Consider the following 20,047-nt stretch of genomic DNA (forward strand, 5'->3'; position numbering starts at 1 on the left):
TTCAATTGAGACATTACATTTCATTGTAACATCCAACTAACAATATATGAACATACCCTCATTAATGAAATATTCCCTTAATTGATCATATATTATGAAGTGAATATTTCATCAATACTATTCATTTGTTAAATAATAATGACCATTATATCTGTAAGCAATTTGAGTCACATGCTAATTAGAACCTTCATAGTAGAATTTCATTTTCTAGGGGCTGATTACATGTTAAGTTGTTCAATGCATAAGAAACATTGTAAATTAACAAAATTATAAATTCATACAGTGTGTGACTATAAAATTGAGCTTAAGGAACATGTTACAATGTTTGCAAGGCAAAACCTAATTTAATCGATCCTATAAAAATACAGATCACTCTGTAATAATTCCATGCCACGGATGCTTTGGCGTGACAGAAGATTTCATGGTCAGCGTCTGGGATTTTTACCTGCAAATGTACGTTGTCCTCACTAAAGTCACATTTTGAGAGAGATGGCTCTCCATTTTATATCCCTAGTGTTGTGTGAGTGACCGAGTGCTGGAATGGCATACGGCAGGTGGACACAGTCTCCAGATCAATACTGTAATGTGTTTCTGCACATCCACTGTCATGAAAGGACACTCTCCACCAAACCAACTGTCCTCTCTGCCTCATAGTGGAGTTTTCTGACTAAACGCAATGAGCAAGGTTCAAAAATGAAATAAAAAATCAGAAGACAAAGATGAAGGTTTTTGAAGAGCTCACAGTGAAATTCACACTGAAGATGAAAAAAAACACATGAATTTGTGAGGACACACTTACCGATTGTTTCCGTGGCGTTACCAGGAACCTTCTTCATAGACCTGAAAGGCACAAGAGGAGATAATCATTATCTTCAACCTTCAATTGAATATGAAATCCAATTTGATTTCATCCATTTCAATCACTGTCCTCGAAGAAAGCATTCAAAGAAAACAACAAGCCACAATTGTCATTTTGAATCCTCAGCTTTCCGATTCGCATACTTTTGTATATGTTCTTCTTACTGAGCAATAAGGCCACACTTATCACAGAACAGGGCCTTGTGTAAGAATGGGCCTGGGCTACATGGGCTGGCAAATGGGAGGCAGGCATTAGGACCACATTCTTCATGTACGTACATGTCTGCTAGCTAAGCTTTGTGCTGTTTGTCAGTGGGTTTCATTTCAACCCAGAGGCTAGAAAAGGAAACCTTGTAGAAATGATATTCATAAAAAAACATTTTACAAAAGGAGGGGAGAACCTCAGCAGTGAATGTTTAATAATATCCCTCCTCCTGCCTTTGATTTTCATATAATTTTCATAATGCACATATGGCGGGCTGACACAGAGTGTTCAATTCAATATATTTAACCTCATACACTTGAATTTTCCTAGTTGAAAAAAATGAAAGAACATCTAATCAGCATTCTTTCAGGAAATAAACTATACAGACCACAGAGACTGTACCTGTACTTGTACCTGTACATAACCATTCTGACTGCACTGCTGTGGCATCTAAATATTTTACCACCAAACATTGAAATGAACAACACATTTGTTTAAACACTATTCCTTTCATTCCTAGTGAGAGCCGGGCCTCCTCCGGCCAGTCAATCCCTGACCCGTGGCCTGCCACAAGACAAGGGGAGCCATGCCTCTGTGTTACGGCTGTCTCCAGGTCAGTGGATTACATTCTGGTTTTGGGGCGCTGCTGATTCCGTATGCATTTTAATAAGGGGGTAGCAGAGTAGCAGGTCAGGCAGATTTATAAGCCCAGTGGAGAGATGGAGAGACCTGGACTGCTGTCTCATCTGGCCTCCAGCTTCCCCCTGCACCATTACACCAGAGTGAGATATAGTGGGATATTGATCCCAATGCTACTTCATTTCGCAATAACTATTACACGATATTCTCCCGGCCGCGTGTAGCCCCTGATTTATGCTGCCCTGCTATTTGCATTAGCAGTAAGTGTTTTTCTATACAGACTGAGCTGAGCTGAGGAGGGTCTCGCCACCACACCAGGAGACACACACACACACACACGCTCCATACCATACCTGACCTGTCTAGACGCTTTCTGATGCTTTTCCTCTGAAGCTATGGACACTTAGACGTATTGTACACCAGACAGAGACAAGTGAGTTAGTTGAGATAAACTACTTGTACAAATATGAACTGAGAGAGAGGAATACATCTCTGCTTTCCTTTGAGTTGTTTCTCTGACCTTGAGGTGACGATGTTGTGTTTTTGACTCCCCCATGCTACTCACTATGGTCCTAGGAGACTATCAAGATAGCTGCTCCTAAGCACATGATTCTTATAAGGTACATAGCCACCACATAATGAGAGATATTTTCGTGAGAGATATTTTGGACAAATGTGGTTTTGTTGTGGAAAGGGGTAGTATTTTCCCCTCGCTGATAAAGATGGTGTGCAGTCAGCATCTAGATAGATGTACATACACTATATGGCCAAAATAATGTGGACACCTGCTTGTCAAACATCTCATTCCAAAATCATGGGCATGACATGTTTGCTGACATAACAGCATCCACTCTTCTGGGAAGGCTTTCCACTAGATGATGCAACATTGCTGTGGGGACTTGCTTCCATTCAGCCACAAGAGCATTAGTGAGGTCGTGCACTGATGTTGGGTGATTAGGCCTGGCTTGCAGTCGGTGTTCCAATTCATCCCAAAGGTGTTTGATTGGGTTGAGGTCAGGACTCTGTGCAGGCCAGTCAAGTTCTTCCACACCGATCTCGACAAACCATTTCTGTACAGACCTCGCTTTGTGCACGGGGCATTGTCATGCTGAAACAGGAAAGGAGCTTCCCCAAACTCTCAAAGTTGGAAGCACAGAATAGTCTAGAATGTCATTGTATGCAGTAGCGTTAAGATGACCCTTCACTAAGGGGCCTAGCTCGAACGATGAAAAACAGCCCCAGACCATTATTCCTACTCCACCAAACTTTACAGTAGGCACTATGCATTCGCTCAGGTAGCCTGCTCCTGACATCCGCCAATCCCAGATTCGTCTCGGACTGCCAGATGGTGAAGTGTGATTCATCACTCCAGAGAACGCGTTTCCACTGCTCCAGAGTCCAATGGCGGCGAGCTTTACACCTTTCCAGCTGACGCTTGGCATTGCGCATGGTGATTTTAGGCCAGTTTAATTGCTTCTTAATTAATCAGCACAACAGTTTGCAGCTGTGCTAACAGAATTGCAAAAGGGTTTTCTAATGATCAATTAGCCTTTTAATATTATAAACTTGGATTAGCTAACATAACGTGCCATTGGAACACAGGAGTGATGGTTGCTGATAATGGGCTTCTGTACGCCTATGTAGATATTCCATAAAAATCTGCAGTTTCCAGCTACAATAGTCATTTACAACATTAACAATGTCTACACTGTATTTCTGATCAATTTTATGTTATTTTAATGGACAAAAAATTTACTTTTCTTTCAAAAATAAGTGACCCCAAACTTCTGAATGGTAGTGTATATATAAAAAATATAAATACCCTAAATCATGACCCTAAGAAAACAAGAAGGTAAAGAAATATTAGTTTGTTAGTAGGCTCAAGAATGTAAGTCATAGTATAGTGAAATATGCTATACTCAGCATAGTAATAGTGTAACTATTGATGTGTAATAGTTCTATAGTAATAGTGTAACTATTGATGTGTAGTAGTTCTATAGTAATAGTATAACTATTGATGTGTAGTAGTTCTATAGTAATAGTATAACTATTGATGTGTAGTAGTTCTATATTAATAGTATAACTATTGATATGTAGTAGTTCTATAGTAATAGTATAACTATTGATGTGTAGTAGTTCTATAGTAATAGTATAACTATTGATGTGTAGTAGTTCTATAGTAATAGTGTAACTATTGGTGTGTAATAATTCTATAGTAATAGTGTAATATGGTAAACTAATAGGGTAAACTACAGTAATAGAGCCATCTCAGAAGAGCTACGCCGTGCCAGAAGAGGCTGTGCTAACACACTGGTGCTTCCTGTCACTGTATTGTCACCAGCTAGTCGACATACGGTGGGCCACTTGCCAAAGTGGCATCATCATCTGTGCCAGGTCTGTGCCAGCAGCGCGCCCACCCACCCAGCCACGGGGGTTTGTATACAAGAGGAGGAGGAAGCAGCTTGAGTAGCAGAGAGGCGGCGTGGAGGAGGAGGAGGAGAGGGGATGGCGTGAAGACACGTGTCGCGCTGACATTCCCACAGGCAGCCCCAGTGCAGTCTGGGGCGACGGTGCCGCACGCTGGAACACAAAACAAAAGGACTAATGACCCTTAATTGCTGCTTTACTGTTTAACATCAGAGGGGTGTCCCCGTAGCAACGCTATGCAAATCATCTCCCCCCTCGTCCTGCTCCATCTCGCCGCCCACCCCCCAACGCACTCCCCTGGCACAATTGGCTCTTTATCTACATAAGGGGGCAGGCAGATGGGCAGGCTGGCTGCCAAGTGAGGGGCTGGCAAGCGTGGAAATGTGCAGACACTTGTTGCTGCCACGCCTGCCTGTTACGCCAGCACGCGGCACAGAGAAGGCGGAGGCGGAGCAGACGACGGTATCCTGTAGGCTCCACACACACAAGTGCTGCCACTTTAAACACGCCAGCAGAAGAGGCACGTGCTCCTTAGTCGTCTTTCAAAGCTGCCAGCCAATGTCTGCCTGGCCCATTCATGAACAGACCCCATTCACATACAACGCCTAGTCAGATTTTATGCAAATATGTCGTCTGGGAGGAGTGCATGGGTTTTTGTGTGTGTGTACGCAGGCACGTGTGTGTTTGTTTGAGGGGGGGGGCTGTTGAAGGACGTGTCAGGGGGCATAATGTCAGGATTAGTTAATGCTGTATTTTAAATAAACACAGATGAATCCAGTTCATAACACAACTTAAGTGTGTGCATTTTGACAAAGGTTTTCACACACATAAGCATAGTGATCGTGCATTTGATGTGCATAAATATTTAGAATATTGTAAAAAATAAGAATATTTATATATTAAAAGGATGTTAAGCTTTTTTATTTTTGCTGTGTAAAGCCCTACTACGAATGTGAACAGCGAATTCTACATACACAAATTCGCCAGGTTTCTATCAAATACTCTGCATTATGTTTTTTGACTTGCCTAGGCTTTGAGCTAAGAGCATGCATTTCTTATCATCAATATTTGATGGGCAATTGAATACATTTAGATATATGAGAATAATATCATACAACTGCAGTCGTTAGGTGAAGTGTAGCCTGCAGGACTTCAGCCCAGGCAGGTCTCTCCATGTGGTGACCCTGCTCGTGATGTCTCTGAGCTGGGCAGTGTTCCTGAACGACGTCCCTCTGAGCCACTGGGTGTCCCAGCGCTCACACCACTCCCATCAACGTCCAGCCTTAATGCATTTCCTATACCTGCCTGCTTTTCAGCTATATGGAGTCCCCATTGATTTAGAGGCAGCAACAAACCTGTCCCATTTTCAGAGTGACATTATTGATAGACTGTCACTTCAGATTGTAGGTAACTACTAATGGTTATTTTATGGTGCATATGCCAAATCTGATGTAGAGTTTTATTTTTTTCTCTCTCTCTATTTTATTTGGCTCTATAGATACTTCTGAGGCTCCGTCCTCACCTAGTGCCGTTATTAGAGTTGATGGAGGGACCTCACTATGGAAACCTCATTCAGGAAAATGACCTGTCAAGTTGATCTGTAAAGATACTTTTTTAGGTTGAATAATATGTTGTTGACTTCCTGTAAAGCGGCCCAGCCATCAGAGCTCTGCACCTTGTGGTTGGGCTTCATTTGTCCTGAGTGATATACGCAAGTGAAATAAGAGTGATGCAACACGTCATCTTTATCTATATTCTCTACACACACTCGGCCATATAAAAACCTATATCAAAGAAATGCATAAAAAACTAAACAGGGGCAAGGTGGCAATCAGAAACGTGAATAAAACAGTAGGTTTCAAATTCATGACACCCATATTGTTTAGAATATTGTTTATTATTTTATATATCCAGACACGGGACACCCCCTTTCTCCCCCTCCTCCCACCTCTCTCTACCTCCTTCTCCCCCCTCTCTCCCCCTCCTCCCCCCTCTCTCCCCCTCCTCCCACCTCTCTCTACTTCCTTCTCCCCCCCTCTCTCCCCCTCCTCCCCCCTCTCTCCCCCTCTCTCCCCCTCCTCCCCTCTCTCCCCCTCCTCCCACCTCTCTCTACCTCCTTCTCCCCCCTCTCTCCCCCTCCTCACCTCTCTCTCCCCCTCCTCCCCTCTCTCCCCCTCCTCCCCTCTCTCCCCCTCCTCCCCTCTCTCCCCCTCCTCCCTCCTCTTTCCAGTTTTATCCACTCCAGTGTTTGTATTTTGAATCTGTACACCCTCTTGTCACGGATTAGCTGCCATGCCTGCGTGAACAAAGGCTGAGCCAGCGTGTGTGTTTGCGTGTTGGTCTGTCTGTGTGCTGTGTGGAGAGGAGTGTCTCTCCACTTGTGCCTGGGTTTTAGAGGACCCCAATTTGTGGGGCATTAATCAGAACACCTGCTCGGAGAGCGCCTCGTGTCACTGGCTCACTTTGTGTATCAATGGGTCCCTGGGATGCCAGGCGCTTTGTTTCATCACTTGAATCATCAGTCTTTTCAATTCAATTTAACGATTGCGCCTGAGACTGATTTGAGTATGCAAATGCAGCAGGGGGTGAGAGAGGGGTAAAGGTGGAGAAAGGGTGTCCAGGCAGGGGAGACAGAGAGAGAAAGAGGGGTGGGGGCAGAGAGAGAAAGGTATGGAGAGGGAGGAGGACAAGGGCAGTGGCAATGTGCATTATTACATGCATTAAACAGCTCTGAGTCCTCTAATTTCAATCCCAGCAGGTTCATTTGACAAGGAGAAACAAAACCAGCCAGGATAGAGCTGGGCTAAATAAGATAATAATAAAGCAAAAATTGCTCCACAGCGAAGGACAAGACACGAGAGAAAACAATGAGTAAAAAATAAAAGAATGCCATGCGGAGAAAGGACAAGGAAGATTGGGTCAGAAATAGACGAGGACAAAGAGAGGGAGAGGGAATACTGAGGTGGAAGCAGGGGAGGGAAAAAATGAATACATTCATAAGGGACAAAATGAAGAGAAAGAAAGAAAGATGGAGGGGAGTGGAGCGAGGGAAGGAAGGGGGTTGGAGTCATCAGCAGAAGATGTTTATTGTCCGGACCAGGAGATGAACACAAAAGCACTGGAAAGATTCAATTAAGTATCATATGCAGTGACCTCATTGCCATGGTTACAGAACAGCGGAAAATATCAATCAAGCCTGCACTTGCGAGAGAGGGAGAAAGATGGAGGAAGGAGAGACAGAGGTGATAGAAGGACTGAAGGGAGAGGGTGAAAGATTGGAAGGAAAAAGATAATGGTAGGTATGTCTGTGTGTTTGATTGAGCCAGACAGTAAAACAGAATGTGCTTTAATGAGGCATGGTAGGGAGGGAGGCTCCATCCCAAACCTCTCCACCCAACCCCCAGCCCCCATTCACCTCCCCCCACACCCCAGCTCTGGCGTTCATTAGGTTGACATTGAACCTGACACACTCTGTCTATCAACTTGACCTTGGTCTGGAGTAAACACACTCAGGTCGGATTGTTTGGTAATATTTGTTATATTATATCAAAAAGCATAGAGTTTTCCAGAATAACTAACAAACAATGTGCTATAGACTCCCTTTCGTCCCATGCAATAGTGTGTCTGTGTGTGCAATAACAACAAAAGTGAAAGCTGACATGAGTGCAGAAGCCTAGTCAGTCAACACTATCCCACCACAGCGCTGCACAGATCCACTATAGTGTAGTTCACATTTATCCAAAGAGAATGGGAGACGTAAATGTGGAATGAGCTCAATTCAGAACTCATTTCATACAGGAGTGAACTCACTTCTCCATTCACAAAGATTGTTTTTATCTCATCCTTTATTTTTCAGGTTTCAGAATATGCCCAACTGGCTGTTGATGCCATCTTAAAGACAAAGAATCTAGAATCCCTTCACACATCAGTGCATTCATTAATGACACAATACCCACCAAAGTTTGCCACATGAAAATGCAATGTTTTCATCCATCAATGTGGTTTCTCTGTGAAGGGCTACACTTAAGTGTATGAATCTAAAAAATAAAAGAACCTGCCTGCATATTATTACAGTACAGACTCACAAAAATTCTGACAATCATTTTCAATCAAATTCCATGATGGTGTTTTTCCTCTCTGGCACATTTGTGTGTGCGCTGTGGAGAACTGCGGAGGGGGGAAAGTTGAGGATTGTTCTGTTTGATGACATTGTGGAGTGTTTGCTCGCTGTCTGCAGGGACTGTCTTGAAAACAAGCTATCTGAAACTCCCCCCGCTGAGCAAAATGTTAAATAAACAAAGGCACGGATAAACAAAATCCCTCCATTTTAATGTCACCGAGAAGAAAGCCAACATTTTAATGCTACGATTGCGAGAAGGAGGCGGCAGCCTTGACACCATTTTTATTTAAACTTTGCACACCTACAGAATCGGGATTATTATCACAATGATTCATTATATGGCGATTAGACAAAAAAAGTTGCCAAAACCAGCTAACTGGCAAAACTTGCTAAAAAGAGTGGGTGGCAACATTAACGAGAATTCTGACATTTAACCGTGTGTTACTAATCTTATTTCTCTGCCTCTATGCCTCGTTTGCAGCCTACAAGTTTAGATCGCGGCTATCTCTAAGGATTCATTGAGAATTTCTAGAGAAAGTAGAATTTGACAGGAAGGGGAAGAGGGAGATCATCACAGAGGGGGGAGATATGCAGAGAGAGATCCAGTACTTACAGAGGAGACAGCCCAAACAGGCCCAGGATGAGAGAGAGATATACAGAGAGAGATCCAGTACTTACAGAGGAGACAGCCCAAACAGGCCCAGGATGAGAGAGAGATATACAGAGAGAGATCCAGTACTTACAGAGGAGACAGCCCAAACAGGCCCAGGATGAGAGAGAGATATACAGAGAGAGATCCAGTACTTACAGAGGAGACAGCCCAAACAGGCCCAGGATGAGAGAGAGATATGCAGAGAGAGATACAGTACTTACAGAGGAGACAGCCCAAACAGGCCCAGGATGAGAGAGAGATATGCAGAGAGAGATCCAGTACTTACAGAGGAGACAGCCCAAACAGGCCCAGGATGAGAGAGAGATATACAGAGAGAGATCCAGTACTTACAGAGGAGACAGCCCAAACAGGCCCAGGATGAGAGAGAGATATGCAGAGAGAGATCCAGTACTTACAGAGGAGACAGCCCAAACAGGCCCAGGATGAGAGAGAGATATGCAGAGAGAGATCCAGTACTTACAGAGGAGACAGCCCAAACAGGCCCAGGATGAGAGCGAGATATGCAGAGAGAGATCCAGTACTTACAGAGGAGACAGCCCAAACAGGCCCAGGATGAGAGAGAGATATGCAGAGAGAGATCCAGTACTTACAGAGGAGACAGCCCAAACAGGCCCAGGATGAGAGAGAGATATGCAGAGAGAGATCCAGTACTTACAGAGGAGACAGCCCAAACAGGCCCAGGATGAGAGAATTTGAGTTGCAGATTGCTCTTATCCCCTGCTGATTTTCATCCTGTGTCCCCTCTCTGCTTTGTCTGGCAGTGGCTCGGCCTGCTGGCCTGTAAGGACCCCTTGCCAAGCGCAGGCACACAGGCAGAGGTGGCGCTGGCCCAGGAGAAGGACCCCGAGCGGGGCCGCCGTATAAATTGCCTGGCGTGACCGTAACCACTTCCAGAAACAATTGAATTCCGTGGCTCCAGCCATATCCAGCTGATCTACTCCACCAAGGTCATTAACCGCGCCACAGAAGGTCACATGATTAATGAGTGACAGACCCCGGGTGCAATAACGTATATGAGTGTGGCTCACATTAATTAGACAGGGGGCTGGGGACACAATGAATGGACAGCCAGCCGGGGACAGCTTGGCCCCCTCACAACCCCCCTTCACACACCCTTTCACTACTACCAGGAAACGGACACACACTCACATATGAACACACACTATTGCCTCCAGATATACCTCTGTGTTTTTCTCAGCTCAAGACTGTACACAATAACTTTTCTGACAACAATAGTAGATGTGTGTTTTCATGTGTGACGGACCACAATAAGCCACATCTGAATCCCCTATGTATCCCATATGTAAATGAGGAGAGGGGGTCACACAATGTAACGGCCCTTGTTCAGTCCAGCTGGACATATTATCTGATTAAAACACAACAACACTCCTCCTTACTGCTGGTTCACAGGGCGGTGATATGAGGACTGGGGTAGCCAGGTTCATGTAGGTATCAGATATGAGAGCTGTGTTGTGTCAGTGCTCTCCAGTAGTATGATAAGCACTGTGCATTACTCAGGGCCATCTCTGGAAAATGAGGAAATGAAACATTGCTGCCACAGACAGACCCAGACGGTCTTTATTAGAAGAGAACAAAGCCAGAACTCTCAGGATGAGGATATACACATCACAGAGTTGAATTGATGCTGACTGACTGTCAATGCTCTGCCATTGCTGGGGGAAACGGTGTGTTTAACACTGCTCTGTGGTAAATGGGATTCATTTCTGGCTCTAATCAACTTAATGCAATTCCAATAAGTCCATCTCTTAGAGTGGCCCAGTTGTTGATTTGAAACCTCATAGCCCTCTCTGTTTTATTCTCAACAAAAGCAAAACAAATGTAATGGCTGCTAAGTTTATTGAGCAATAATAGCAGAATGCTCTACATCCCCTGCATGCATTTCAATTCTAGCCCGAGGCTGTAGTGTTATGGACACTCCCATTGGGATCATTAATCATACATACAGTATACTGTATGTAATAACAACCGGAGGGCAGAAGGAAGGAGACATGGACCTGCTATAGAAGGTTCCAGATGAGGACAGCACTGGAAACATCTCTAGGACCAGAGGACACATCTCTCACATCACTCACAAACACACGTCACTCCTCTTTCTCTCAGTCAGCATAGTGTCACAGCCATGACACTTCCATTACATGTCGATACGTCACACTGACTCACACAGCCTCCCACACCTGCTCTTGACGTCAACCAATCAACACAGAAGCAGGAAGTAGGGACTTGAAATCCATACCTCTACAACCTCTTTCAGATACAGGCAGGAGCATACAAAAGGGTTATTAAGAGATGTTTCATAGTGCATCATCAGACAAATTCTAGGGCGTAACATATTCATCAGGGGTTATGAATATGGAGTTAGCAGTAATTTATGAGACATGCTGATGATAGACATCATGTTGAAAAGTTGTTGCACTGCGAACATTTCTATCATTTTCCATGTAAATGAACAACGCATTCTGGATGAAATCTTTTCTGTGACTTCTTTGAAATAAACCATGTCTCTAGATATGCTGAGATAAGACATACCGAACATTTAGAGGCTTCCTTGACCCCTCAGAATAAAGCGTCTCTTTGGAGGCTTGTGTACGCATGACTCACATCTCTCACTCAGCTTCTAAAGACAGCCATGGATGCTGCTTGTGCTCTGATATATTTTTTATATTCAGATAATATCAAATATGGGTTTCTCAATCATTGATAAAATATCTGTCTACAACCAACATAACACAGGCTGGGCCTTAGCATGTGAGTTAGTGATTGCACTGCCTCAGTCTTTTTGACGCATCACTGCATCACTAACATGAGAATAAACTCAGTACTGGTACTGATCCACTACACTACACCGGCTACACCATGGGCTCTCTTTGGACTCATACTAATACCAGGCCCTTTAGTGGGTTAACACTAAAATCATGCATGTGACACAAAAGCATGCACCGGCAAGATAAGTGCTATATTACAATTGACATATTGTAAATGTATACATTTCCATTTGTCCCAAAAAATATTGATAAATATTTTACACACAAAATAATTAGATTACAAATTGCCCATAATTGACTTATTATAGTATACAGTATCAATCCCGCAAACAAACAAAGCTGAATCTAAAATGGTGTGAAGGCCTTTATCTCTCTGCTTTGACCAGCAGCATCTCCTGTGGAGGATCATTACCAACATGAGGAGGAGGAGGAGGAAGCTCTCTCCATCCCTCCACCCTGACTTCAGGGGGCATGATGGCAGAGGGAGAGAAAGGAGTGAAGAAGAGGTGGGAGGCCATGATGGGAGAGAGGAAATCTTCCATGTGCCGGTTAGAGTGGCTAGAGGACATTTCACGCTAATGCCGGCCAGGCCAATTGAAATGACTGCAGCGCGGCATGATTTGAAGGTCAGGAGACAGTGGATTATATTCCAGTGGTGGTGAAGGAGGGGGTCTGAGGAATAAAAGGGTTCTACCCCCCCTCCTCTGGCTGATTGCAGGACAGCCAAGATGGAATCAACACAGTGCCAAACCAGCGGCCATTACTCTTACACAGATCAGTCGCTGCACCAAACTACACTGCAGCGTGCTGCTTTGCGCCCATCAATCTCAATGGAAATTTATCCTCTCGGATATTCAGATTTTCTAGTAAGCACAGGGACAAAAGACAAGGCGTCCCTGCCCCAGATAAATCTAAATAGACCGTGGGTTTTCACAGCATCGTTTATACGGCCTGATCTGTAGCACACATAATATAACTCCTATCTACATGAGGTCAAGGCTGGATTATACTAACATAAATACATATTAAATTTTTTCTTTGGGATAACAAATCATCCCAACTCTTGCACATTGTGAAATCTTTCAGAAGGCCCGACAAAGTCCACAATTATTTAGTATCCTCCCACTGGAAGTGGGGTGACAGAATAAACAATCGTATTTGAAACATTGCAGCCCCCAGTCCATAAGGTTCACACATGAGAGTGTAAAAGTTCCTCAGACATGAGAAAGGCATAAAGAGATTATCCACATGAGTGCAGTAATCAGATGTAATAAGATGGGGAATGACCATACGTATTTACCCCAGCCCAGACGCTGTACTATAGACGCTGTGCAGAGGCAGAGGCAGAGGCAGACTCAGATCTGGCTGGCCCACATGATTACGCAACGTCTTATTCCTTCTGATGGATATTACAGATTTAACTAATAAGGCAAAAAACATCCTGGCTAACATGCAAAAGAAAAAACAACAGCAACAAATAAAGCAACGGAGGATGTCATGGGGAGACAGAAAAATCAACAACATTCATGTAATTAAATTAATCCCGCAGAGACATTGACTGTTTCATCTGCTGTTGTGATGTCATAACATGTGGGGCCTTTGCAGTGTGCTCTCCTCACAGAATATACACAGCTCAGGATTGTTGATAAGGAGTACAATATTTCTGCGTCTGTCATGTGTTTCAAACACAGCTACATATGTGCCCATGTCTACTTGAAAGCAGGAAAAAGAAAAGGGGTGGGTTGGAACTGAAGCACAAGATGCAGATGTTTCCACAGGGCTGTTGACATGCTGATGTCTGGAAACAGCCAATCCCAGACACTCCGCTGACGCTGACAGCACAGAGCTGGACGTCTCATAGGACGAGAGCAGGTGTCACTCATCCGACACAGCCAAAGGAGCTGCCTCGTGTGTCGGAGGCATGTGGGACACAAGTCTACCATATCACAACAATCACACACTGCTCCACAGTAATCCTATACTTGACTATTTTACACAGTATGGTCATGATAGTAGTTATAAGGTGAAATATACTGCAATAGTTGTACATTGGCAACAATACATATATGACCTGCATGTTCAGTACCACTGCTACTATATAGTCCAATAAAACATATTTTTATGACACTACAAAATCACACAAATTACCAGGACTAAGACAGTTACACACCCACATCAACTTGATATGAGTTGTACAATGCAATATAGCAACCTTCCAGTGTGTGTGTGTGTGTGGGTTGTGTGTTTACATGTGTGTGTGTATGCATGTGTTTGTGTGCGTGCGTGTGTGTGTGATAGAGAACGAGAATATTTTGGGGCTAAGGATAAACAAAGTACATGATGGTGTACTTGTCAATTGAGAAATCCAAAGCAACCCGTGCATCGACATACGGCTGTGTCGAACAACAAATAATTCCAATTATAATTTATAATTTAGTTTTGCTTTTCAATTTACCACGACTTCATATACCTACAGTTAATTGCTTTATGAACTAAATCATTTTCATTTTTAAATTATCACAGTTTATAATTGCTCAGCTGCACAAAATTAATAAGTTTTGAGCTTGAATTAATTCATTGGAAAGAATTAGATGAGCTAAGCATGTCAAAGCTGGGACAAACATTTGATTTAGTATTTAATTAGCTAATTTAGCAAATATAAAATAAATAATACAGTAGACAAATTTGTGAACATATTCAAGATAATGATAAAAAATGTAACATTGTTGATTATAAAATACAAATAACTTACATATTTCATATCTTGTGAAATATCCAATTAATTGTCATTTGATAAACACAAATGTTGTTGAAGCAATTCAAAGTTCATTATGATTATGGTTGCACCTGTCAGAAACATCAGTATTTACATGACAAAGCCTACACACTGTATGTCATATGACTCACATCATATCTTCCACATCAAGATCAGGCTTTAAAAACTCCTCATTTCTCATCTAACAGCCCAAACAGAAAGGTGATGTCCAGGTTGGTAGTGTGGCATGGCCTGTGGAAGGTGTGGAAGGTGTGCAGTGTGGAGTGATACAGAGTGTGAAGCCCGGAGTGATACAGAGTGTGGAGTGTGGAGTGATACGGTCAGTCAGGGTGCTAAAGTGAGACACTTAGTTCCCCCAGTGGCTCCTAGCCCTGTCAACCTCTGCAGGCGATAACAGGGGACCAAGGTAGCAGCCCAGGCAATCCCATGCACGTCTGAATGGCTGCCCATGCTAAGCCTCTAAAGCAGGCATTAATCCTGGATTTTGAGAGCAGAACCGAGTTTGGCACATTATCATAGTAAGGCCCGGACCTCAGCCTCTATTCAATCACTGTGTGGGAGAAAAGATGCCTATGGGACAACCAACGCTACAACTGGTCCAATCACATGTCAGGAAATATATAATCAGACCGCAAATCAAAACGCTTGAATTCAACATGGTCAATATCAGGTCTTGACTTAGGTCTTCATTAAACATTTCCTCAAATTCTAAATCCAAAAATCCATACCCATGTTGAAAAACAAATGAATGAATAATATTCCAAACTGCACAATGCAAGTGATTCAAGATGTAAAATACCACTGATATCTTTCTCACAGATACAGGATTTGAGATAATATAATGACCTTTTGCACTGTGTATGCATTTAGAATTGTAATATACTGTAAATGTATTACTGAACAAAAATATAAACACAACATGTAAAGTGTTGGTCCCATGTTTCATGAGCTGAAATAAAAGATCTCAGAAATGTTCCATATGGACAAAAAGCTTATTTCTCTCAACATTTCTGCACAAATTTGTTTACATCTCTGTTAGTGAGGATTTATCCTTTGCCAAGATTATCTATACAGGTGACAAGTGTGGCATATCAAGAAGCTGATTTAACAGCATTATCATTACACAGGTGCACCTTGTGCTGGGGACAATAAAAGGCCTCTCTAAGATGTGCAATTCTGTCACACAACACAATGCCACAGATGTCTCAAGTTTTGAGGCAGCACACAATTGGCATGCTGACTGCAGGAATGTCCACCAGAGCTGTTGCCAGGGAATGTAATGTTATTTTCTCTACCATAAGCCGGCTCCAACGTCGTTTTAGAGAATTTGGCAGTACGTCCCACCGGCCTCAACACTGCAGACCAAATGTAACCACGCCAGCCCAGGACCTCCACATCCGGATTTTTCACCTGCGGGAACGTCTGAAACCAGCCACCAGTACAGCTGATGAAACTGAGGTGTATTTCCCTCCCAGGCCCATCCATGACTGCACCCCTTCCCAGTCATGTGACATGCATAGATTAGGGCCTACTGAATTTATTTCAAATGACGAGATTCCTAATATGAACTCAGTAAAAATCGTTGAAATTGTTGCATGTTGCGTTTATATTTTGTTCAACTTTGGATGATGTACAACAAAGGCATTATTTTTCCATTACTGTCATCCAATTCATATGTTCAAACACTAAAACACACGCCTCTCTTCCTACAGCTGTTCTCTAATTCAGCTGAGGCACAACAATCTCTTCCTGCTCTCGGCTCTCTGGCTGGAAAAAGAGGTCTGTAGTTGAGTGTGAGTGGCCTGTCTGGCTTTCTGTGGCCAGCCTTTCCCCTCCAGACAGACACACAGCCAGGCCACCTCCAGCTCCAGCCCAGCCTAGCTCCAGACGGATGCTGCCCCGGCCCAGATTAGCAGGCCAGATAGCAGCAGACCCAAACACATTAAGTGCCCAGCACAGAGCTCCTCACCACACATCTGCAGAAATCACAACATCATACTCTCCTCTCCTCCTGACACACCAATCCCCTTCGACCAATATATACATGGACGATGATAAATAAACACACACACACACACACACACACACACACACACACACACACACACACACACACACACACACACACACACACACACACACACACACACACACACACACACACACACACACACACACACACACACACACACACACACACACACACACACACCCTTTCTCTCCCTCTGCTTATCTATATATCTAACTCACAAGCACACACACACAGTGTGTCCACATTAGGGTTGCACATTTTCCTCTAATCAGGATTTCTGGAAAACCAGGGGTATGTTCGCGCAGATAAATCTGCCTGCACAGTATGGGACCTGAGTTATGATCTGAAATACAAACAACGACAGGGAAGCAAAAGGGGAAAACATCAGCAATTGAAGACAGGCCAACAGGAGAAAGCAAGAGAGAGAGAGAGCGAGAGCAATATGAAAAAACAAACCTAAATCACAGCAAGCAACACACACACACACACACACACGCCAGTTTGAGCCTTCATATTTCTACATGTATTAATATGTGCTGGTCCTCTAAATATTTCACAACTGCAACATGCTGTGTATGGTGGTAAGTTGCACAACGTACTCTGTGGTTTTGAAACCAGTGCATTTCAAGATTTACAATTAGGGGGATTTAGATGTAGTTTTCGGGATATTACATTTCTATTTGTTTGTGTGTGAGTGTGTGTACATACAATTCATTTATGTGATGATGCATTTGAAAAATAATGAACCTACATTTAATCAAAACCATATGTAGAAGTAAATATAGAAGTAAATATTGTGTACCCAGCCAACACATAATGTTCTGATAACCACATGTTTCTTAGCGATGGGTGAGAACGAGGTTGTCCTATGGTTACAACTTCTAGCTGCTAGCTGGGTACTCTTGGTCTGCTTAGTATCTAGTGACCCTGAGGGGATGTTTACAATGGTGTATTGTGGGATGTGTGGTTTTAAACATAGCTGTGAGGGAACATGGCACACTTGCCCTCTACGGTACCTGTGTTAACGTGCTCAGCGTGATTTTGTGTGTGTGTGTGTGTGTGTGTGTGTGTGTGTGTGTGTGTGTGTGTGTGTGTGTGTGTGTGTGTGTGTGTGTGTGTGTGTGTGTGTGTGTGTGTGTGTGTGTGTGTGTGTGTGTGTGTGTGTGTGTGTGTGTGTGTGTGTGTGTCTGTAGTCCTCCTGCTGGACTGAGTTTATTTCCTCGTTCGGACTCAAATGGATTTCAGCCCTGGAATAAATCACTGTCGTCACAGAAACAGAGCGACAGCTATGATGGATGGCTGAAATGTTTGTGTTGATGTCTTTAGTGTTGCTGACAATTTGGTAGTCCTGGCTTTTCCAGTTTTCTTTTGAGTGTGGCTAAACGTGTCTAAGTGCTGACACATACCTTAAGTCCCGCCGTTTCCCACTTCCAAATCTCAACCACATTCATACTTCTGAAATTATAGTTTAAAACAGAAAAAAATTTAACCAACATTTTAAAAACATTATTTACAAAAGAATAATAATTTCAAAATGAACTACCAAAGTGAGAAGTAAAAGACAACATACTTTTTTCCCACCACAAAGCTCTATTAAAAAATCTAATGATGATGCGGACCTGACTGTACATGAAACGCCATTGGCGGAGGAAATGGCGGACACCATCTTGGTTGGTGTGTATGTGTGGCGTGCACCACGGTGTGAGTTACTGTGCTTCCTGCACCTGTGTGTGCGCGGGTCACGGGTCCAATGACACCCTCAGTGTGTAATATGTCACCACATGAGACAGCTAGTGTTTGGCGTGTTTGGGAGTCATGAGTGTCTGTCCATCAGTGCTGGCCGGAGCATCCCTATGACTACATACACACATACAGGATGAAATGGCGGCAAAGAGCGCTTATATTTATCTTTTCAGCACAGCCACCGCTTTTATTTGTCCGGCACGGCCCCCGGTCCCTCGATCCCATTCTCTGGCACACACTACTGACCACGGGGGGGGACCCCCTTCCCTCCCCCTTCCGCCTCCCCCTCAATCCCAAAAATTTAGACAGCATCACAACCACACACACACACACACACACACACACACACACACACACACACACACACACACACACACACACACACACACACACACACACACACACACACACAGTTTGATCCAGGCAACTTACACAAGCAGAAAATATGAGTACAAACTAATATGATAATAACACACACAAATATAGATACTTTACGCTAAAATATAATGCAATGTAAAATGTTATACAAATAAACACATGTAAACACACACATGCACAAACGTATACAAACACACACAGTCTATACACTAGTGATGACTTGGCCTGCTCCAGCTAGACCCACACATCCAGCTGTTCCACCTGCTCCCACCTGGCAGGATCAAACAGTAGCACACTTCCAACAAACTTGTAAAGAATCAATACTTTCTCCAGCAAAACGCAGCAGTTACAGCCCAGGTTCCAGACTTACTGGACTCAGAGTGGAAGAAGAGGAAACAAATAGATTCCACAGAGCAAAAATAAAAAAGGAATTTACTGACCTTTCTGTATTTTCTCTTTCTTTTCCCTCTGACGTCCAATCCCCACTGTCTCTTCTGGTCCTGCTTGTCCTCTACCTACAGTAGTAAGTCATGTAGGAGCTGACTCCTGCTCTGGCTCCTGCTCAGCGCTAGCTACTGTACTGACTATTAGTGTGATTTCACACTCTGCAGCCTAGCCTCCTGTCCTTAAGGGGACGGTGAATGTGCTGCTTATTTAGAAGCCGGCGCGCAGGCAGGCAGTACCCGGGCTTGCAGGCAGGCTGGTTAAACACGAGGCAACATCCACAGTGCATAATACCCTCTCTCTCTCCTCCACACACACGCCACGTTCTCTCGCTCGCTGGCTGGCTCGCAAGACAGGCACCGGTACAGACACACACACATGCACGCGTTCTCTCAGAGGTCTCTCTACCTTGGCTAGGATAGCAGGCGGTGTGAGAATATACACACAGGAACACACTGAGCTTGGCAGGCTGCTCCGTGCGGTCTCCTTCTCTCTAAGTGTTTAGGAGACAATTTCAACAAGGGATTGTTCCCAATCTACTAGGGAGATCCACGTCCATGTGGATGAGTTATAATATGCTTGCCACTCTCTCTCTCTCTCTCTCTCTCTCTCTCTCTCTCTCTCTCTCTCTCTCTCTCGCTCTCTCTCATTCTGTCTCTCCCTCTCCCTCACTCTCTCTCTCTATGTCTCTCTCGCTCTCTCTCTCTCCCTCTCTCTCACTCTCTTGCTCTCATGCTAGTTGTTTTAGCCTATTATCGAGCCGTCACTGCTCTCTGTTCTGGAGGAAACCCTTATTTTCTTGGATTCTGTCTTTCTCCCTCCTCTGGATGTGTGGGCATGGGGGGTAAACACTGACTCCTGCTGAATGTGTATTAGTCAAATGTATTATTTATTGCAAAGCTGCATTCAATTTTTTTTTACATATGCTGGTGGAGGGATGCTAGGGGGAAGGTTCCAGGAGCGGCGGTC

General features: G+C 43.8%; 1 long non-coding RNA gene across 1 annotated transcript in view; it reads right to left on the minus strand.

Annotated features, from left to right (window-relative positions):
• LOC139563315 (uncharacterized) overlaps positions 1–19,583 on the minus strand; it is a 44,400-nt gene extending 24,817 nt beyond the window's left edge. The window contains exons 1-2 of the long non-coding RNA XR_011672531.1: positions 19,075–19,583; positions 800–840 (exon numbers count right to left, since the gene is read on the minus strand). This is a non-coding gene — a long non-coding RNA (uncharacterized lncRNA). The remainder of the gene's footprint in view (positions 1–799; positions 841–19,074) is intronic.
• Positions 19,584–20,047: the final 464 nt, after the last annotated feature.

The sequence above is a fragment of the Salvelinus alpinus genome, chromosome 33 (assembly GCF_045679555.1).
Source record: "Salvelinus alpinus chromosome 33, SLU_Salpinus.1, whole genome shotgun sequence".
Lineage (NCBI taxonomy): Eukaryota > Metazoa > Chordata > Actinopteri > Salmoniformes > Salmonidae > Salvelinus > Salvelinus alpinus.